At 49.2% G+C, this 22,279-nt stretch overlaps 2 long non-coding RNA genes across 2 annotated transcripts in view; one reads left to right on the plus strand and one right to left on the minus strand.

The window, feature by feature from the left end:
• The first annotated feature begins 269 nt into the window (after positions 1-269).
• Positions 270-19,207, plus strand: LOC144332770 (uncharacterized). The gene is made up of 3 exons (XR_013400852.1): positions 270-485; positions 588-677; positions 18,467-19,207. It is a non-coding gene; the product is annotated as an uncharacterized LOC144332770 (long non-coding RNA).
• Positions 11,478-22,279, minus strand: part of LOC144332771 (uncharacterized) — a 50,723-nt gene continuing 39,921 nt past the window's right edge. Inside the window, exons 3-4 of the long non-coding RNA XR_013400853.1 lie at positions 14,545-14,640; positions 11,478-14,418 (exon numbers count right to left, since the gene is read on the minus strand). This is a non-coding gene — a long non-coding RNA (uncharacterized LOC144332771). The remainder of the gene's footprint in view (positions 14,419-14,544; positions 14,641-22,279) is intronic.

Raw genomic sequence — 22,279 nt, forward strand, 5'->3', positions numbered from 1 at the left:
CGCTGCAGACACCGGCCGCCGGTCCCTGAGCCCACGGGGAGACACCGCAGGGCTCTGCTGGGCCATGGAGGTCCCCGAGCAGGTGGTCACTCGTTGCTTATGGAGTGGTCCATGGCCTGTGAGTTTATTCCCGGGGTCTGTGTGGGCGAGGGTAACCAGTTCACAGCTGGGTACGTACCCCTTACACAGGTGACACTAGTTAAAGTGGAATCTATATTAGCTCGCACGGGAGTGCGTGAGGAGCTGGGAGGGTGGGGGAGGTTTGGCCCTAGCACTAGAGCCCGGGCTCCTGACGTTCTGCATCTTCCTGTTGAGCGGCCGTCAGAGCCGCTGTGGGTCCTGAAGACAGTGGGTGCCATATGGACCAGGGGATGCGGTAAGCCTCTAGAGGCTGCGGGAGGCAAGGAGACGGTCGCTTCCCCAGACCCAGCCCTGCCGACACCTCGATGTTAGGTGGTGGGACTTGTACTCCAGCTTCCAGAAATGTGAGAAAAGTCAGTGTTTAGGGCAGTAAATTTGGGGTGATTTAGTGGAGAAATAGAAAACTAGCTCACAAAGGTGCATGCATTGAAATGTGCTGTGTCCAGGTGTTCACAGAGGGGGCATCAGGGTTCTGGGAACTGTGCAGTTTTACTGAAGGAAGGGAGCTCGCCACGCCTTTCCTCATGTAACTGAAGGTATATATGCCTGCCACACCGCCCAGGAGACAGGGACTAGAATTCGGACTTTTTCTTTTGGGAACCAAGCCACAGTCAGAACACGGTGAGGGCTGAAATGAGCTTCCTGCAGCCTGAACTGGGAAGAGGAATGGCTAGTAGTTTGTGTTTTTCTACACCTGTCCTTTCAGGTTTTGTTAAGTTCGGGGAAAAAGGGAGAAGCCACACACCTCGGCGAGCGACAGTGTTTCTGGAGGTGGTGCGGCTTCAGCCTGAACAATGCTGTGTGGCTGGGAGGCTCAGAAACTGCCCTCCAAGGGCACTCATCTGTTCCTTATTGCACTAATACCTCGTTTACAGAAATCCACAGAAATTCCAGAGCAGTGCGGGAGGCCTCTGGTCTGGATGGGTTTGTGTGGACGGAGGTCACAGGGTGTTGTCCCAAGTGCTTATCCTGATCTGGCAGAGGCTCTGTTCCCAAATAAGTATTCCACAGTTTGAGCCTGTATCTGAGGGATACTCTTTTAACTTTGTTGCATAAAAGCAAAGTATGTCTTGAGGGCCTAGAAATCCATTTAGTAGTCATGGCTGTAATGGCTTTGGGATGGAGTGAAAACCATCGTCACCTGGCGTGGACGCTGCGTGGTATTTTTAGTGTGGTGGCTTGCTCGTGCCTTGAGCTCCATCTGCGGTGTGAGCAACAGCTGTGCAGTTGAGAAATGTGGGCAGGTCAGCTTGCTCCTCCAGGTGCGTGAGGGGCCTGGGATGAGGCCACGTCAGTGGCAAGGAGCTTGGTTGTGTCAGCAGATATGTCTGCCTCTACAGGCTCGCAAGCCAGCCAGAACCCAGTTTTCCTTTGGTCATCTAATGCCAGAAAAATACCTGTTTCTTAGAGATTCTCATAATTTATATTAATGAACCATTTGGCCATAAAATGTTTTAAATGCATGAGGCTTTACAACTTGGCAGTTGTGTAACTCACATGTTATGATTGAACCAACTGTTGAGGATATGTTTCACTTGAAGGTTTTTAAGCATTTTATGTGCAAACCAAATGCCAATAGCAGTTTGAAAGAGTATTTTGGAATTTTAAACAGTGGGATCATGCTGGGTCTCGGGGATGCTGGTGAGGTGGATGTGACCTCAAGCTCTTGGAGCTTGCAAGCAAGCAGGATTCCTAAATTGTCACACCTGCCGTGCTGGAAGTCAAAGTGGATTTCTGTAAACGAGGTATTAGTGCAATAAGGAACAGATGAGTGCCTTTGGAGGGCAGTTTCTGAGCCAGACACCCCAGGAGGAAGCGGGAGAGGGGTGCAGTTACCCACCAGAACCTGGACGGTGGAGCCGGGTTTGCAGGTGGCCCTACGTGGCAGGTCCTTACATGCAATAAGGAACAGGTGAGCGCCCTTGAGGGCGGTTTCTCAGCCCTCTTCGGAACCGCAAGTGGAAGAAGACCCAAGGTGGGGGGTGGTGGGTCAGTTATTCCCTGGAGTTTGGATGGTGGCGCTGGCTTTGCTGGTGGTCCTGCGTGGCAGGTCATTACGTGCAATAAGGAACAGGTGAGTGCCCTTGAAGGCAGTTTCTCGGCCTGCTTCGGAACTGCCAGTGGAAGACGCCCCAAAGTGGGGGGGTGGGTGGTCAGTTATCCAGTGGGGCCGGGTTTGCTGGTGGCCGCTGCATGGCAGGTCACTGCGTGGAGCCATGGGAGGTGAGTGGAGTGGGAATGGAGGACGCACCCTCCACAGCTACTTCTGGGAGTTGGCTCTGGTAGCAAAGGGGGCATAGAGGGATTCCCATCAGGGACAACACAGCTGGTGTCCCATGTGTGCTGGACACCGAGGTGTGGCTATGTGATCTCAGTCTCCATAGCCGCCCTGGGACGTGGGTTCAGTTACCATTCCATCTCTCATTTGAGAAATCTCAGGGGCTCACATCACAGCTGGGTGGGTTAGAACTCATGTCTCAGGCAGGATGTTGGTCCCAGAGCCCAGCTCTTATGCCACCTGCTCTTTTCAGTCCACCAATCTTGAGAGGGGTGTGTGGTGGTGGGGGGCAGCTGAGAAACCAAAACAGAAGGGGGGCAGGAAATCAGGCAGGAAACACAGGCAGTGCTTGGGAGGTCTGCGTGGGGTCTGGGTGTGGGGGGGCACCTCTGGGCCTGTGAACCCCATTCTGTGCTCCTGGCTTGCCCAACCTTGGCCCTCAGCCACATGCTGTGCACTTTAGGTGAAATCTCAGTCCCTCGCGTGGTGTGGGCATCTTTTCTCCCTGGCTTTGCCTCTCGTTACATCATGGAGTCTCAGTGGGGGTGGCAGGGTGGTTGGTGGTCCCTGTAATTTGCCTTCCACCTCCCCATCCTTGTCCTATCCGGCCTGTTACCTGAATCTGTCTCTCCAGAGCCTGCAAATGAGTGGAGGCCACAGCAGCCTCTTATTGACCAGCCTCAGACTTTTTTATTCATCAGAGTTGTGTTAAATGCTGATTCCTAGGCACCCCATTAGACATTAGACTCTCTACGCCTGCCTGGCATGGGTACTTTGAGGAAAGTACAGAGGGTTGTTGGGTTGTTCCAGGAGGGAATTTGCATTTGCAGAATGTCCACTGTGGTCCTTCCAGCACTCTCCACACACACGTGGCATTAAGCCTGGAAGATCTCTGGGTGCTGTGCTGGTGAGGAAGCCCCGGCTGGACAAGGGGCTGCTGGGGCTCGGACTGAATTCCTGGGCTGGGGGCTGCGGGCTGGTTCTCTTCAGTGGGCCTGCTAATGTGATGCCCTGGGAAGTCCTGCTGTGCCCTCGGGGGAAGGTGCAGAGACAGGCTCAGGGAATACAGACAATGGATTTAAAAATTCCTACTGGAAAATCTTTTATGAGCAAATTTGCATCTGACTGAAGACAATCATTGAATAGTTTATTTACAAAATTGATCCTATGAACAAACAGATTAAAGTTATTCCTGCCGTCTGTAATGTAAATAGCTATTACTGCAACCTAAATTAGCTTTAAATTGTATCAGATTGCAGTCCAGATTACAAACAGCTGCTTGATAATCTAATTGAGAAAACGGAGGAATTTAGTACTTGGAACCCAGAGTGAAGAGAACAGAATTGCTTTGGTTTCTCAAAAGTGTGTGACTGAGGGGGTGACCTGGGGTGAAGAGAAGTGGGTGGAGTCATTACACTGGAGGAGATGATCTGCCCCAGCCTTTCTCAGCTGTCTTCTGGATAAAACAAAGGGGCGATAAATGGAAAAATTCAGCACTGAGTTCACTATGCCCTGAGCTGCTCATACGGTCATTAATGTGACCGGGCTATATCTGTGAAGCCTCCATAGAGGCACAAAGGAATTAGGCTAGAGTAAGGCAGCCGGCGGCCTCTGGCTATGGGCCGCGTGTCATTTCCTAAAGCCCTTTTGGGTGAAATGACAGTCGCAATGTCTGTTGTTCGGAGGAGTGTAATCTCACGTATGAGATGCAGAATTTAAACACCAAAGCCAGGAAGCTTGGTGGGAGTGGCTGTCTTCCAAGTGCTTTTCTGTGCTGCTGTGGACGAGGCCTGGATGTGTCATCTGTTGGTGAGAGCCACTGGTGAAGGGGCTAAGCAAACCCTGGGGGGTGGGGGGGTGTGTGTGAAGTTACATCTTTTCTGACATCCCAAGTAAATACATTTTGTAAAACTTGTGAATTTGACCCTGACCCTAACCCTGAGTGTTGAAGTCTGGTGCAGTGTCTTGAGCCCTCTTCTACATTGAGGGTGAGTGACTGTAAATGACCGATTCCTCAGTAGTGAAAGTTGAAATTTAGCTTCCCTGAGGAAGCCAGACTTCAGTCACCCGTGTCTCCATTGTAAACACTGCGGCCCCTACGTGGGTGGCTGCAAGTTTCCAGGTCCTCCTTGGAGAAGCTGCCCTGCGGTGCTTGGTGATTTGATAACATCAGCTATCTTCTGTCTAATAACAGTACTAAATGATTCTTCTACAAGGAAACGGATCTGGTTTCTTCCCCGATCATTGGAAGAAGCAGCTCGCCTAGGGACTGCACCGTCCTCTGCACTTTCACAGCGAAGCTTGTGTCTGTCTCTGAGGAGTGTCATGTGTGTCGTGGGAATCCCGGGAATTGCCTCCTTAATTCTTCCTGCTTTTGAGGGCTCGGGCAGCTCTGCCTGTTTCACCTGGGATGAGCAGCGGGTGGTCTCTGGCTGCTGTGGGACTAGGGCTTGGGGTGCGTCATCACATCTGGTGGCCTATCCAGGTGGGCATCATTGTCTTTTTCCTGTTGGCTGAGGCAGCTGTGATGCCATGGGGGTCATGCTTGTGTCAGGGCCAACCCAGTTCTTCCCATGCACACCTCTCCTGCTGGAGTGCCTGTCCTTATGATGACGTGTTGAATTAGCGTGGAGAATGGAGAGAGGCTCTGGGCCTCTCCTTCCCATTCTTACTGCCTGGAGCTGTGATGCCCGACAAGGGAGCCCATAACCTGAGACTCCTTTAATTAGAATAAAGATTTGATTACATAGCTAATCACACTGGAAAAGAACTTCACAGGTTAAATTCCAGATTCAGCCCTTCAGGTCTAGTGGCCACGTTTCGGGGCTCAGCAGCTGTAGGTGGCTGTTGCCTTCGAGTTGGCTGAGCAGATTGGGAAGTTTCTAGCTCAGCCGGCAGTTCTCTTGCATGGCTCTGCCTGTGGTGAGGGCATCTCGGCTGGAGAGCTTTGTGGGGATCCCTTAGGCATCTGGCTGCAGCCAGGCTGCACGGTTTCTGTGTCCCTGGTCCTCTGCAGGCCCAGATGGATCCCACCACAGAGCCAGCACTGCTAGACTTGTGGTACTGTGTGCAGAGAGCAGACGGGCAGGTCCGGGCCTTGCAGGGGCTGGGGTGACTGGCCTCCTTGGCCAGGTTCCCGTCTCCGAGTCTTCAGGGGAAATGCATCCACCATCCACACCGTGTACCAGAGGAAAACTGCAGGCTTCTCTGTGGATGGTGAAGTGAGATCATACAGAGTGACTAGGCTTGGGCTCCTGACCAGTGTGGAACCTGATGATACCTTTAGGTGGAACCTGACATGCCTCCGTGTGTTCATGGCAAAGAGAATGCAGCATTGTCAGCTTGAATCCAGATGTGCTCCCGTTTTGAGGTGGAAGGTTCTGGGAGTATTGACCGTTGGTGATTGTCCTCCGTGGAGGACTTTGCAGGCACTGGTTTAGGATAACCCTGGTTTCCTGGTCCTGTATGTGGGCATCCCTGAATATCCCAGGCTGGAGGAAGGCAGGGAGGACAGGAGGGTGACAAGCGGTCAGGTGTTTCCAGCTGTGGGGAGTGATGCCATCAGATGGCCGAGATCAGGAGGGTGGTGGCCGGGGGACCAAAGCAGGGGTGCGTGGAAATGCCATGTTTCCCTGGGCGTGGGGAGGACCTGTTGAACTCTATTCCTGGGCAACAATTCTTCCATTCTCAGGAATCTCTGCCATTGCGAATGAGGAGCAAATTCTGTAATTGCTCTAATTACTTACTGTTAAGTCCCCATCCCAATTACCATGAATTAACAACAGTGATAACAGTTTGCCTGGTCAAGCCTTGCCAAGAAAAACCAGTGGAACTAGTTTTAGTTGCCTTGAGTTCCCTCCAAATTGGATTCCTTAGCGGCTTGTGTCCCCACAGCTGCTGCAGTTCCTCCTGGGCCTGGCAGGCACATTCCAGACATTCACATCTCGGCTCAGATGCAGGCGTGCACGTTATTTATAGAAAATCGCACTGCGCTGTGATTGGCTTGAGCTGACGTTTTCTAGGTGGGAGGCGGAGGCCGAGGACCTGTGAGGGACTGTCCGAGTGTCCTCTCATTGACTTGGAGCAGGTGCACATTGGTTCTTCAAAAGTTCTAATGGGATGAAATTAGAAATATGAGTTGATTCACGTGTTATGAACTCTGTTCAGTGATTTCCTCTGAAATGAGAGACTATTTGCAGACAAGGCAGTCAGCCTGCAGCTCTCCTTAGAATTGTCCTAGACCTCGATGCTGTCCTATGGCCTCTTCCTGGGTGTGGGGTGCTCTGCTTGAAGCAAAATCAAAGGAAAGAATGTGGTCAGTGTGCATCACTACTGCAGCCAGCTCAACGCGCACACCTACTGGGAGGGGGAGCCGGATCACTTAACATTTTTTTTTTTTTTTTTTTTTGAGACGGAGTCTTGCTCTGTCGCCCAGGCTGGAGTGCAGTGGCCGGATCTCAGCTCACTGCAAGCTCTGCCTCCCGGGTTTTTACGCCATTCTCCTGCCTCAGCCTCCCGAGTAGCCGGGACTACAGGTGCCTGCCACCTCACCCGGCTAGTTTTTTGTATTTTTTTTAGTAGAGACGGGGTTTCACCGTGTTAGCCAGGATGGTCTCGAACTCCTGACCTCGTGATCCGCCCGTCTCGGCCTCCCAAAGTGCTGGGATTACAGGCTTGAGCCACCGCGCCCGGCCTTCACTTAACATTTTAAATGCATTTAACATTAAACCAGCAAGTCAGCCAGTGCTTTCTGTAACCAAGCTGCCTGGCTCATGGGAACCTGACACTTTTCAGATGACAATGCTTGCTTCTGTGGAGTGTCAATATTTGTCTCCTTTCTTGAGACTTTGTTCATAGTGATGAACGTGTGTAAATTAGGACATTTTTGTGTAAATTGGGTCACAGAGCTCTCTAGGCACAGTCGGAAGTAAACGGCTGTGGAAGATGCCGCCTGATGTGAACCATGGCCAGGCACTTTGGAACCTGGGATCCCATCTCCAGCCTTTCTAAAGGATGTAGAGGAATATAAAATGCAGATGGGAGAGTTAATATTTTGGGCATCTCTGTTCTTTTGAAATCAAAGTGCAAAGAAAAAGTTTTGCCTTCAGGTCTAACCCCAAACTTGTATTTCTCCTGAGGTTTAAAAATTTTTTTAACTGTACTTTTTTTCTCCCCCGATCCTTGGGGAACTTCTATCTTCATATCTTCTTAAAAGATATGGTTAAATTCAACACTGAAATTTAAAAACATGCTTTCATATTATTTTTCTTTTAACCGATGTATCTGACATTGGTGAAGAACTAAGTGGGCATGTTGGTTTATTTTTATTTTTTTGAGAGAGTCTTGCTGTGTTGCCCGGGCTGGAATGCAGTGGTGCGATCTTGGCTCACTGCAGCCTTACCTCCTGGTTCATGCGATTCTCCTGCCTCAGCCTCCTGAGTAGCTGGGATTGTAAGTGCCTGCCACCATGGCTGGTTCATTTTTGTATTAGTAAAGATGGGGTTTCAACATGTTGGTCAGGCTGGTCTTGAACTCCTGACCTCAGGTGATTCGCTCACCTTGGCCTCTCAAAGTGCTGGGATTACAGGCATGAGCCACCACACTCGGCCTGGGATATTCTTGATTGTAACTGTAATAGATCCCTTTAATAAAAACAGAACAAAACAGAACAACAAAAAACAGCTGTCTGAAAAGTCCCAAAATAGCTCACTTGGACAGGGATTTGGACACCAGTTGAATGGCCCAGCACAAACCATAGTTACATGAGCCATTCGGCCTGTTAGATCCTTAGGGTATTTGAAGTCGTGGGGATATTTGCATTTCTGCCTCTGAATATTGTGTTAGTATGAATTCGGCTAGTGTTTGAGGGCCAGGCTCAGATCTGGGAGAAAAAGAGCCCCTGCTTTCACGGCTTTTCTTGTGTGTGTGTGTGTGTCTCTTAGGAAAATAGAAAGCATAAGAGATTTTTTTCAATGAGCTGGGAAGATGGAAAAACAAGCTTAAGATATTTACTTGTTTAGAAGAAGGGAAGTGCAAGGAATACTCAGCTTTGCTGCTACAAAAAGAGGCCCCTGGCGGAGGCTGTTTCAGAGGTGGGATCTGAGAAAGGTGGTAAGAGGCAAATTGGATGCCCCATCTGGTTTGTCAGATGGGGAAAGTTAGTATCCCCAAAACAGCCTCAGCATTCTGGAAAAGGCTTCGGAAAACCAGCTAGGGTGTGGGACCTTGTTGGCCGCTGGGTAGAAGGAAAACATTGCTGGTCCTGAGGACTGTACTGTTCTTCCACTGCTATAAAGAGCTACTTGAAGCTGGGTAATAAGGAAAATAAGGTTTAATCGGCATACAGTTCTGTGGGCTGGACAGGCTTCTACATCTGGGGAAACTGACAATCAGGGTGGAAGGTGAAGGGGAGGCAGGTATGTCTTCACATGGCTGGAAGGGGAGAGAGTGAAGGGGAAGGTGCCATGCACCTCCAAATAACCAGATCTCAGGAGAACTATCATGAGGACAGCACGTGGAGGATTGTGCTAAACCATTAGAAACCACCCCCATGAGTCAATCACCTCCCGCCAGGGCCCACCTCCAACACAGGGTTACAGTTCAGCATGAGATTTGGGTGGGGACACACAGCCACACCATGTCAGGCTTCCCATTCTTCTGCACGTGCTTCACAATTGGTTCTGTCACTGGTTTTGGTTTTTGTTGATACATAATATATGTACATATTTTCAGAGTGCATGTGATATCTTGATTCATCCCTATATTGATCAAATCTGGGTACTTGGGATGTCTTTCACTTGAAATACTTTCTTTTCCTTGTGCTGGTAATGTTCAAGTTATTCTCTCCTAGCTGTTTTGAAATACACAGTAGATGACCCACTGCCATCCCCCTGCTGATTTATCAATAGTAGGCCTTGTGCTCCCATTAGGCTGTGTGTTTGTGCCTGTTACCAGCCTCTGCCCATCCTGCTCATGAGTGGGCTCTGCTGGGCCCTGTTGGCCACCTACCTTTGGCCTCCATGAGATCTGCTCTCAGCTCCTGCTTATGAGAACATGTGCCGTTTCTTTGCTTGGCTCATTTGCTTAATGTAATGTCCTCCAGCTCCATCCATGCTGTCGCGGATGACAGGGCTCTCCGCTGTGTGGTGGGGTATTGCTCCTGTGTATGTTCGGGCCACGTTCCCTTCATCCCCTGTTGATGGGCACTCAGATGATTTCGGACCTTGGCTGCTGTGGATGGTGCTGCATTGAAGTCGGGAGCAGTCACTGGCTTTATACTCGGGGGACGTGAGCCACTTTGATGTTCTCAAGCAGCCTATCCCCAAAATCCTCCGTGGAATGCCGCATTCCTTTGTGCCCATGGCTTCCACTAGGGTGAACCGCTGGGAAGGGGCTTTGAGTGAACGCTTGGGTTTCTGTCTTTAACTGGTACCTGGCTGCACTGACCAAGCGGGGGACCCAGTGACCCTGGACACTGCCTCACATAAGGTCCAAAGATTCAGTTAGGTTCTTTTTTTAACTTAAAAAAAAAAAAAAAGCCTTTGAGCTGGTTAAGCTATAGCATTATCAGTTAGTGTTTTTCATATTGGAAAGGTGTATATTTTCTAAGAAGGAAAAAAATCCTGTTAAAGACTCTAACCACAGATTAAATCATGTCAAGGAAAGAGGTACTATTTTTGGGGAAAATCACCCCATCATGTCAAAGATCAAGGAGATTACTTACATAGTTTGAGTTAATTATGAAATCTTAAGTGGTTTTGAGAAGACGAACTGTGGATGCTGCAAGACATGAGACTGAGGCTGATATAATGTTAGTCAGCCCTGATAGAATGTGGCTATTATTGAAAGCTTGCTCCAGTATTGCTTGATAGATTGTAAGTTAATGTAAAGATCTGTTTGATGCTTTTATTTTACAAAATATTGAGAAAAAGTTTGACAGCCAAGGAACAGCCTTCAACCAATTTCTTCCTAATTTCTATCACCAGAAAACTGTGTCCTGTTAATTCCAGAATTTACTTTTGGAAAGTTCCGGTAAGGAGAGCAGAGGTATTGGTGGTTGAATGGTGACTTGAATTTAGGTGAAGATCATTAAATATTTCAGTCATGTTTGTCTTGGTGGTTTTAGCAATTTTATATTAAATTTAGAACTGCGAGTCAAACCAAATGTGTTCTTTTGCTTTTGTGATACTCCTTTGTTTGTATGACTATATGGTAAAGAATGATATATAGGATATGTTTTTCTGTGTAGACATTAGGATTTTTAGGGGAACAAATTATTCTTCTAATAGACATTGTGCTGTATGTTGGGTCCTTTGTATATTGAATCAGTATAATGAGGACCACTTGAAAGTATGTTTCTATACAAGATCTTTTATATATTGACTTGTGTTATGCAAAATCCTTCATCCTGTAAGAAGACTAAGCAATGGATTGGAGGAGAGGTTTAATACCCCATTAGGTCTATTCCAAATGCCCAGAATTGAACGCAAGTAACAATTACGTTTTTGAAGTGGGTGTGTGTGTGTAGTGGACTCCTTTTTAGGTTATGGGAGGGAGGTAAAGCAAAGATCAGATTTGCTGATGAACATTTGTGCATATTCAAGTGGAGAAGTCATATGACTTGACTGCACCTGTGTACTCTGATTTTTGATTTCGTTAGTGTCCATAGCCACAAGCCTCAGCCGCCTCTGGGAACCACTCTGAGGGGCTGTGGTGAGGGTTATTACAGAGTCGTGTGTCTTAGTGAATGGCACAAATGGCCTTGTGGGCCTACTTTGGGTTTGCTTGAACCTGTAGATTGTTAAACTAATTTTAGTTTAACATTTTGAGGATTATAAATTGTGATTCTTGTCTAAGAAGATGTTTCTATTGTCTCTGAAGACAGGAGCCACAATACAGATGGTCCCTGGCTCACAATGGTTACATTTGTGATTTTTTTCCCCCCCAAACCTTGTGATGGTGTGAACTAGTCACACTCAGTGAATTGTTCGGCCCGAGATGGGCTGTCTCTGGATGAACCCGTTGTAAGTCGCAACTATTATGTCAAATGCACTTTCTATTTAGGATATTTTCAGCTTACACTGGGTTTATTGGAAAGTTTCATCCCATGGTAAGTCAGGGAGCATATGTGCTCATAAAAGTAGAGACGATCTCCTCGATACCATGAGATATAATGTTACTGACGTTATAGAGATACAATGAAAACAATCAAGTGGGACTTGGAAGCCTTGGAGGGACTCACAATGGCGGCTCCTGGAATGCAAACGTGAGGGCCACTGGCTTGTGGATGTGAGGTGTGTGCCTTCTGCTTAGTCCAGTGGGTTATTGGCTGCTCTGGAGGGCAGAGAGGTCCAGCGTTCCTGTGTTTAGGTGTTTGAGCTGCCTTAAGAGTCTAGGTTAATTCTCACTGGTGTATTCAGGGCTTTAGGCCTTCCGAACAAGCAGGAGGAAGCACGACTTTGGAGAGCTTTGGAAATCCCAACGGACTTCAGGGCCATCCCCTTGGCAGGAGAGAGCCCCACTGGAGGCGAGCAGGGTACAGTGCGGGCCTGAGCTGGGCCCAGGCGTGTATGGACGTTGTGAGGGCCACAGGACACAGATCGGTCTTGATTCACAACTGGTGTCTGGCCACGCAGCATTTCTGGCAGGTACATGAGTGCAGGGATTTGGGTATGGTGTGTGTGTCCTGGTTGCCTAGTTGCTTGGAAGACCCCTATTCAGACCCCAGCCTGAGTCACCGTGACAGGCCTCCCACTTCACAGGCCACAAGGAAGCCGTGGCGTCAGTCACTGACGCCCACCAGATGTCAGATGTGCGTGTGTATCTTCCCCGGTCTCGGGATGGGTCTTGTTTTGAGGTTATAGTAAACGTTCTTTAAGAGCGGTTTTGGATTTTTTATGTTTGCAAGGAGGCAGCAGGGAGAGCTTGAGCAGTGAGATCCCCTTCCCAACCAATGCGATTTCAGATCACAGCAGGTAATTAGGGCAGCGGGGCGGGTGGCAGAACCCTGAACTGTGGCTGTTTCTGGTGTCTTGCCCCCGCGGACAGAGCGTGCTGGGGCCTCCCTAGTCCTCTGTGGGGTGGGTGGAGCGCATGAGCCGGGTGCTGCTGGGCCGTGGCTGGCTCCCCAGCCCGGGGTTTGTGCAGGACTCCTTCTGAAGACAATTTGGAACCCAGAAAGCAGCACTGAGGAGAACAGGTTTGTGCCTTTCTGGATCCTTGGTGCTTCCCAGTTTCAGACGCTGCGCAGGCTCTGAGGGGTCTCACCAGGGAGACTTGCACAGTCGGCCCCGGGGTGGAGTGGGGCTGCAGCGGGTCTTGTAGGAGTTGGAAGGTGGGGGTGAGTGTCTCTCACAGGACCTTTCAAATGGGCCCAGCAGGATGCATCTGTGGAAAGGGTGCCACCTAACGCAGGGCTGCAGCCAGCAGGGCCTGAAAGGCTACAGCGGGCTGTGTTTCTGCTCTCTTGAGAGAGTCTCGGCACGGTTTTCCTTGGTTTTTGTCTGTTTGGAGGACGCTTCCCCCTTCCTTAGGCTTTCCTAGCCTTCTGAGCTTCCTTGTTGAGTACGACAAAGGCCTGAGAAGGCATTTTTATGGCGTTATGTTATCCTGGTGGCTGGATAAATGACCTGCAAATGCGGGTGACTCAGTAGCTCTGAGGGTGTTCAATATCCAAGACAGAGGTGGGAAGGAAATGTTCAGGCAGACGTCAGAGGATCTGTTCTCTGCTTCACACTGGGGCCCTGGTTCCCTGACAGTCTTCACACTCCATCCAAAATGGGGATAATGAAGTCTCACGGATTCGGCTTCAGCTGAGAGCTGCCTCCAGCACAGTCTTGTGTGAGTAACAGTTTGTATGTTTGGTGTGAAGGGCGGGCGTCATTTGATCTTATTTGTGGTGGTGCTTATTGGTGGTTTTCCATAAGGAATTTAGACTTTATTAGCTTTGGCAAGGGAATCCTGAGTGATAAATTGGAAGAATGTTTCAGGAAATTCTGGAACCTGCAGTGAATCTGGAATCTGTATGAAATTGAGATTTGGATTCTCATGATTTCCTAATGCAACCCCAAAACCCAGTAGTTGAGACAGTCGTAGAGCTTCAGTTGTGCTGCCCCAGTTCCCCATTTTAAAAGGAACACGTTGCTTTCATCTAGAATGTTCTGAGCTCTGAGTGCTGCCGGCGGAGTGACCAGCTCTCTGCATCAGAGGGGAAGCCAGGGCTGCGCTCACGACGTCGCAGCAGCTGGGAGGTGACCCTGGGCCTCAGGCACGTGTGCTGCTGACCATTTTCTGTAAACTCCAAGGGTGCTGCAGTGGTTTCCTTGGTGCTTTACAGTCTTCTGAAGCTTTTGATGTGTCTGCACTTCATAGATTTTTCTGAAGTAGACGGCCTTTTCCCACACCCTTGGGCTGAGTTTTGTCAGAGGTTGGTGTGTAGGAAGCACCACACCCACATTCTGACAGGGAAGACTCTGGTGCCCAACTGAGGTCAGAGTGGAAATTTGTTTTTCCTTTCCTCCAGTCTGGTCCAGCTGCTCCCTGCTTGGCCAGAAGAAAATCATGCTTATCCAAGTCGTAGGCAAACCCCCTAAGTCAAACATTTGTCTTTTTTTCTTTAATATACCAGTTTAGTTTATATGGAATGATAGAGAAATGTCTTTTTAGGGGAAAATTAATTTCTTTAATTACAGAGACCTTTTTGGATTAAAAACTGCAATCAAGAGGCTATTTTGTAATAAGATCTAGTTAAATACTACAGTTGAAAGCTCCTTATATTTGATCTTAAACTTGGGCCCGGTGTGTGTGTCAGCACGCTCGTACTCATGAGGCCAGGCTCAGCTGTGAACTTACAGGCACGGTACATACTTTCTGGTTGCTTTTTTGAAAGTCTTACTGCTTGGCCTCTCCGACTCGAATGTTGAGTTACATTGATTCTGTTCAGAATGATCATCCTTCTGTCCAGGGTCCAGTCATCTTCCTCTTCTTTGTCTCCTACAGTACTGTGTATTTAATAGTCACATATTTTATAGGTTACAGGTGACTGATCTGTTCATTAGGGAAACAATGCCAATTTTTACATCATTATAATGGACTTGTTGAATGATTGTTAGTATAATGGAACTTACATGGCAAAAGAGGCTTTGCAGATGTGACCGTAACGGACAGTGAGATGGGGGAGGACCCTGGGTTGTCCAGGTGGGGTCTGGTGTCCTCACATGTGCCTTGATAAGAGGGAGTACGAAGGTCTGCCTCAGGAGGGCTGAGGGCGGGGGTGGGGCAGGGGCCGGAGGGGCATGGGGCCAAGGGTGGGGCAGGGGCCGGAGGGGCATGGGGCCAAGGGTGGGGCAGGGGCCAGAGGCGTGAAGGGATGAGGCCGGGCCAATGGTCGGAGGGGGGTGTGGGGCTGTGAGCCAAGCTGCATGGTGGCCTCTCTGAATTGGGAGACTCCAGGCAGGAACACAACCTACTGACCCCTTGGCTTCAGCCCTGGGACTCCTGACTTCCAGGGCTGAGAGGAGGTTTGCATTTGTGGTAATTTGTTGCAGCAGCAATAGGAAGTTAATGCATTGTATCTGCTCTTCACCTCTAAACCTTTGAAAAGTAACCCTGTTGTATCAGACGCCTCCTCCACGCTCCTGCTCCTCCTCCTCCACGCTCCTGCTCCTCCTCCTCCACGCTCCTGCTCCTCCTCCTCCACGCTCCTGCTCCTCCTCCTCCACGCTCCTGCTCCTCCTCCTCCACGCTCCTGCTCCTCCTCCTCCACGCTCCTGCTCCTCCTCCTCCACCTCCACGCTCCTGCTCCTCCTCCTCCACGCTCCTGCTCTTCCTCCTCCACGCTCCTGCTCCTCCTCCTCCACGCTCCTGCTCCTCCTCCTCCACGCTCCTGCTCCTCCTCCTCCACGTTCCTGCTCCTCCTCCTCCACGCTCCTGCTCCTCCTCCTCCACGCTCCTGCTCCTCCTCCTCCACGCTCCTGCTCCTCCTCCTCCACGTTCCTGCTCCTCCTCCACGCTCCTGCTCCTCCACGCTCCTGCTCCTCCACGCTCCTGCTCCTGCTCCTCCTGCTCCTGCTCCTCCTGCTCCTCCTGCTGCTGCTCCTGCTGCTGCTCCTGCTGCTGCTCCTGCTGCTGCTCCTGCTGCTGCTGCTCCTGCTGCTGCTGCTCCTGCTGCTGCTGCTCCTGCTGCTGCTGCTCCTGCTGCTGCTCCTGCTGCTGCTGCTCCTGCTGCTGCTGCTCCTGCTGCTCCTGCTCCTGCTGCTGCTGCTCCTGCTGCTCCATGCTGCTCCTCCATGCTCCTGCTCCTCCTCCTCCCTTTCCCTGCACAGCCCTTCCTTTTCCCACTTCCTCCCTATTTCCTGGACAGCTTTCTTTCTCTTTTTCTCCTTCCCCGTCCTTGGGCAACCTCCTTGAAACTCTGGTTGAAAGTCACTGGTCTGTGGGGCCACCTATTTGACAGACGAGCACGCTGAGGCCCAGGCCAAGTGACTGACTCAGACCCGCGGAGGCTGACCCAGGGCGGATGCCGTCTCCGGCCTCCCGTACCACTGGGTTGTCCCTAATGGAAGAGAATCAGTGATGCTGCTTCACTGATCTCCAGGGAAAGCAGGTCGATAACAGGTTATAAACATGGGAATGTTTTGGAAAATCTGTCGTCCACTTGTCAGCTCCATCTCTCCTGCCCGGAAGATGTAGGGAGAACCTGCCTTCAGCCCACCCTCATCCCGTAAAGGACAGAGGACAAGGGCAGAGACTCAAGTCCTGTCGGTGCCCTCAGGAAACCCCCGTTTCCTCCTCACGGTGGAAGTGGAAACCATCCCGCTGGATGATCTTCCCGGGGAGACCCTCCACCCTGAAAGCGAGGAATCTGGTTTGAGCGCACACACATTCTTGGTGCCATCACTTTCTGCAGCTGAACGCTGCGTACGTGGCCCGTTATTCTTGCTAGTCCGGTGTTACTGGGTCCTGGGAGTTTCTGTGGGTTGATGGCAACTGTTTACCCTTCTGTTTAGAGAGGAAAATAGAACTTCACTGTGTCGAAATCAGATGATAACCATTGCCATGTGATTCCTTGGGTTGGTTGGGGTGAGGGATGCTCAAGCTTTTTCAGAGGGCGAAGTTCTTGTTTGAGACAGTCTCACTTTGTCACCCAGGCTGGAGTGCAGTGGTGCGATCTTGGCTCGCTGCAACCTCTGCCTCCTGGGTTCCAGCAGTTCTCCCTGCCTCAGCCTCCCGTGTAGCTGGGATTATAGGTGTGTGCCACCAGCTTTGGCTAATTACAAAAACTTAATACAGGCAGGGTTTTGCCGTATTGACCAGGCTGGTCTCGAACTCCTTACCTCAAGAGATCGGCCCACCTTGGCCTCCTAAAATGCTGGGATTACAGGCTTGAGCCACTGTGCCTGGCCCAATCCTGACATCTTTTAAAGCTGCCTTCATGTACCAAAAGCCAGTCTGTTTGAAAATCAGGCTTGAAGAGCCTAAGAGGAGAGGGATATACTTCAGCTAGGTAAATAACTATGCATATGTTAAAAATGTGGGCCAAAATCTACCCCAAATGTTAACTCTTCTGCTTTGCGTTTTATATCCATGTATGGTTATTCTTTCAGTATTAAGATTTTTAAAGATTCTTTTGATAATTGTGGACAAATTACTATTAAAACTCAGCTGCATTTGTAACACTTTAAAGAAGTAACTGGATGACTTTGTTTTTCTAGAAGGCATTTTGAATAGTTACATAATTAATGTTTATCTCTTTGCCAGAAATCTTTTTTTTTCCCAGAACAGAAACCTGAAAAGAAACATTCCTTTGCATTAAGTGCTATTTCACTGTGTGACAATCAAGTTTTGAATGTGAGAACAAGATCATCTTGTATTTTTGGGATAATTCTTGCTTAATAGTTATAATGCTAAGTGTTAAAATTATGGAACAATTTGTTTCTTTGAAAATTACTATTTGCCTGCTCATCAGGTGGGAGCTGATGAGAACGTGGTTGTAAAAATTAAATTGTATTTAGCTTGTATAAAAAGTGTTTTAAAAAAAACTTTGTTTTGTGCTACTACTGAAGTTGCTTAGCTGTGGAAATGAGGTTATTGCAGGCACCTAGAATTTGATCCCCTTCACTTCCACGATGGGAAGAAATTCTCCAACAAGCACAGGAATCTGACTTTCTGATATTGAGACTCCTAGGCATCAAGCTCCATGGAAGGGGTGATGATTACGTGAGCATTGGAGTTGATTTGGGCATCCTCCATGCCGGACGCAGGGAGCAGGGAAGGGCAGAAAGAGCAGGCCCCTCAGGAGCCATGAGAAAATAAAGTGTTGGCAGCAGTGGTGAGGGTTGGTGTCAGGGGCCAGGAAGAGGTGGCGAAGGGGAGCATGTGCCTCAAGGCAGCCCTGGAACCCGCAGTTCCTGCACTGAGGTCTGGTCTGCAGGGGACGTGGACGGCCACACGGCGAGGCCCACAGACAGCCTGGACTCAGCTGCCTCAGAACTCTGGTGGACGTTGCAAACGGCCCCACAGGGTTGCAGTGCACATTCCTCGGACAGAAAGAAGATGCTTGGAACTGTTCCCGGCACGAAGCCAGCGCCCTGTGAACAGTGGCTGCTGCTGTCGTGACTGAGTGCCGTCCAACTGGGGACATTTGCTCTGCTCAGTTCACTTAACTGGGCCAGGAATGGGGTTGCCCTGCCTCCAACAAGCTTGACGCATTGAACGAGGGTTCAGTCGATAATGTACTCCGTAAATTCGCTCTCCCGGCTAGAGTGAGCAAAGCCCAGGGAGCGGGTGGTTCTTCACTGTTAGCCAGGTGTTTGTGGCACGGCCAGCTGTGCGGCTGCCAGAGCAAATGTGACCAGGAAGCTTCTGTCCCCCCGAGGTGGCCAGCATTCCTGTTACATGTGCCATAGGCAGAAGGGTGGGCACTGCTGGGGAACTTGCTCATGTTCCTGTTTTCTGATTGGAAATTCAAGGTTTCTGAGCATCTTACGTCAAATTTGTACATTGCTGAGACTGTACACATTTCAACGCTTGTTTTTCTCTGCTTTTCAGATCTATACAACCTGGCATTTGGCCGTGGCTTCCAGGACAGGCTGGATGCAGAGTGAAGTCCTCTCCTCACTGTCAATGTTTGCAGATGTCTTCTTGTATAAACTTCGCATTTCTTGAGACTTTCAATTAGGTTTTACTTAACTAGACTCTTAAAATTGCCATGCACATAACTCTACCAGTTACAATCGTGAGCTAACATGGGTTTTTAGTTTTACTTTGATGAATGTTTAACATTTGCATGCTGGATGTGGGGGTGGAGGTCATTTATCTGCTTTTCATTTCCTTCTTGGTTATACTTAGTGACTTTCAGGTAAGGTGTGGAAGGCGTGGTAAAGGGTCAATTGCAGGCCGCACTGTGGCGCCGTGGAGGACAGGCGCAGGCTGCAGTGGTGTGCACAGTGGATGAGAGACAAGAGGAGACTTCTATCCTTGAGGGGGAAACACAACAACCTAAAAAACTGATCATCTAGCTTACACGAGGTCCAACAAATTCAGTTTGCAAAGTTGAACTTCCAAGTTAATTTAGTAATTTTTCACCTAAGTCAATTTAGTAGCTTATGTTTAAATATATTTCTCTTGTCTGAAACAAGTCATAAATTCTAAAATGAGTGACTAAACATGTAATAATTTAGGCATACAGCACCTGAAGGGAAAACTGCCAGTATGCTAAAATATTGGATACAGATGCTTTTAAAAAATATAATGTAGCATTCTTACAATGCATGAGTTTTTAGCATGTAACTTGGTGAGTGGTTTTGAACTATATTTGTGGGAATGTGTATGTTGAATACTTGAGGCCACCACTGCAGATGTGTGCGTGAGATGTATAAATGCTGAATGTTCTTCTCCCTTCCCTTAAATGAAAAAATTAGCTCCCTTTTATTTTTATTTTTATTTTTTTTGAAGTGGATTCTTGCTCTTGTTGCCCAGGCTGGAGTGCAGTGGCACAGTCTTGGCCCACTGCAACTTCTGCTTCCGAGGTTGAAGTGATTCTCCTGTCTCAGCCTCCTGAGTAGCTGGGACTACAGGCACCCGTCACCACGCCCAGCTAATTTTTGTATTTTTATTAGAGATGGAGTTTTGCCATATTGGCCAGGCTGGTCTCAAACTCCTGACTTCAGGTGATCTGCCCACCCCGACCTCCCAAAGTGCTGGGATTACAGACATGAGCCACTGTGCTCGGCCAGCTCCCTTCTGTAATGATTTATATAGTTTTTGCTTTGTTTTTTTTGAGATGGGGTCTCACTGTGTCACCCAAGCTGGAGTGTAGTGACGCAAATCTTGGCTGACTGCAGCCTTCACTTCCTGGGCTCAGGTGATCCTCCCATCTCAGCCTCCTGAGTAGCTGGGAATAGACACATGTCACCACGCCCAGCTAATTTTTTTTTTTTTTTTTGTATTTTTAGTAGAGGCAGGGTTTTGCCATGTTTTCCAGGCTGGTCTCGAGCTCCTGGGCTCAAGCGATCTGCCCGCCTCGGCCTGCCAAACTGCTGGAATTACAGGTGTGAGCACCACATCTGGCCCATTTTTTTTTCCCTTCCTTCCAGGATTAGAAGTCGACTTTCAGAAAATCCTTCAACCTTGCAAACTTAATTTTCCATAATATGCCTCTAGGATAAAAACAAGACCGAAACAGAGACGTATGTGTGGACTGCAGTTAAAAATTTTCAACACAACATAGCTTATAGGAGAGTTGACATTTACAAAGAGCAGGAGGCCCATTCAGTGCCTTCTAGGCATTGGGAATGGTGGTCTGTGGGCGACCCTAACGTGTGCGGCTTCCTGAGACGTGATCGTGATGCTCAGGCTTTTCCCGAGGGCCCACCGGGAGTACCAGAGGCTCTTCTTCTGCAATCGGCCAGCCAGGCAGCAGCTGCTAGAGAAGGAACAAACAGTAAAATACGGATGTACACGGTGTTATTGTGGCAGAGAAGTTAAAACCAGGCTCACTCTGTTCTTACAGTTTTAAAAAACTAATAATGAAGTCCTTGAATATGTATTGCATTTCAGGATTTTAAAGCAGTTGTGGGTGTGTCTGTCTCTAGCTCCCGTTCGGGTGCTCCCTGTGAAGAGAGAGATGCCACCTTTCCTTGTTGAGGTGACAGGGCCTGAAGAGGTGTGAACCCCGTGGTGGGGGGGGAGCAGTGACTGAGCTGGGGGAGGGAGGCTGGGTCAGCGGTGGGGATTCACCCCCACTCCACGTTTCTGTAGGGAATCCACAGTTCTAAGTCTTTATGATATGGGTAACATGAACCTGGAAGAGGTGTTATTTTTCAAGAAGTGTCATGCTCTTTCCTCATACTTCTCCGTGTTTAAGCAGCATTGAAAGATAAGGCACTACTAGCATGTTGGCTTGGAAACATTCTTGTTGGTTATTTTACCTTGAACCTGATATTAAGGTTGCCTGGTAACAGAAGTTTTCCTTTAACAACATGGAACTCTGTTGAATCTGTTGCCCCATTGGCTGAGCAGTCTGAAGTCAGTGCTGTGGCAGCTGAAGAGGCCTTGGAGGAAGGCCTTGGAGGAAGCCGCTGGATGGGCAGGAGGCACCCCCCTTGATTGAGGGGGAGAGGCGCAGTTTGCAGGGACCCCACGTGGCACTGGCGGCTCTCTTCTGCCCCCTGCTGGCTGCCAAGCGGCCTCGCCACAGTGTGCTCAGCGTGAATGTTCATGGGGCAGGCCAAGGCTTTTGTTCCAGAAACACTGACTTCAGAAACAGCCGGCCCTGTGTGTTGAGCATGGCAAGAAAGACAAGTGTGTCTTAAACCTCTTGAACAAAGCAAGTTGATGTTTCAAATGCATCTCGAAGGCTGACTTTGCTATGGTCAATATTCAGGAGAAAATGGGGTTTGATGAAATAGAAAGGAGTGGCAAGTGAGTTGCTTGTGCCCCATATGTCTAAGCCACGTCCTGACCGTTCCACACCACGGCCTCTGAGCAGCCAGCGTGCAGATACTGGGTCAATTTAGATGGGACTCCTAGAGCTGTCAGCCGCCCTGGAGAAGCACGAGGAGTTCTGTGTGCCCATGGTCATGGTTCCTGCTACTGTGTCCAGCAATGTGCCGGGTTCCGATTTCAGTATCGGGGCAGACACAGCCCTGAACACTATCACTGAGGTAAGTCCCTGTGCGCCCCGCCAGGCGGGCGCCCGCTGACGCTAACCCGAGGGCCCCGGCCCTTTTTATCTACCAGTGCACTAGAAACAGCCTTTTACAAATACCCTGAATGAGAGCTTCTCGGTCTTTTTTCCCCCCTAGAAAAGTAGGTTTTTAGACTCTGAATATTTTTGATCTCACTCCTAAAAAAGTTTGACCGCCTCTTCTGTGTGGCCACCGGTGGGGATGTAGTATGGCCAAGACCCCGTGAGTACCTGCAGTGCTGAGGGTGGCTGGGCCGCAGTCTCCTGTGATTGCACCAGCACTAAACCCCCCCGCTTTTTTTTAAATGCTCAGCCTAAACTTTCTTTGAACCTCCAATACCCATTATGATGAACCGTTGCCTTGATGCTGAGGGTAGAAATGGAACTGAATATTTTATAATTGTAGTCATCGTCCTGAACGCACCATTGCATTTGTTATCTCTTTCATCTTGGCTATTGACCTCATTTTCCCCTTTGTAAACTGGGGATGTTAAATTGCATCTAAGGCAATATTGGGACTAGTTTAGTTTTTTGCCAAGAGACAATAAATCATAGAAGTATATTCTTCTGTTTTTTTGTTTTTTCTTTGTGAAACAAGGTCTTACTCTGTCACCCAGGCTTGAGTGCAGTGGCGTGATCTCGGCTCACTGCAGCCTCGACCTCCTGGGCTCAGG

Source organism: Macaca mulatta, chromosome 11, assembly GCF_049350105.2.
Source record: "Macaca mulatta isolate MMU2019108-1 chromosome 11, T2T-MMU8v2.0, whole genome shotgun sequence".
Lineage (NCBI taxonomy): Eukaryota > Metazoa > Chordata > Mammalia > Primates > Cercopithecidae > Macaca > Macaca mulatta.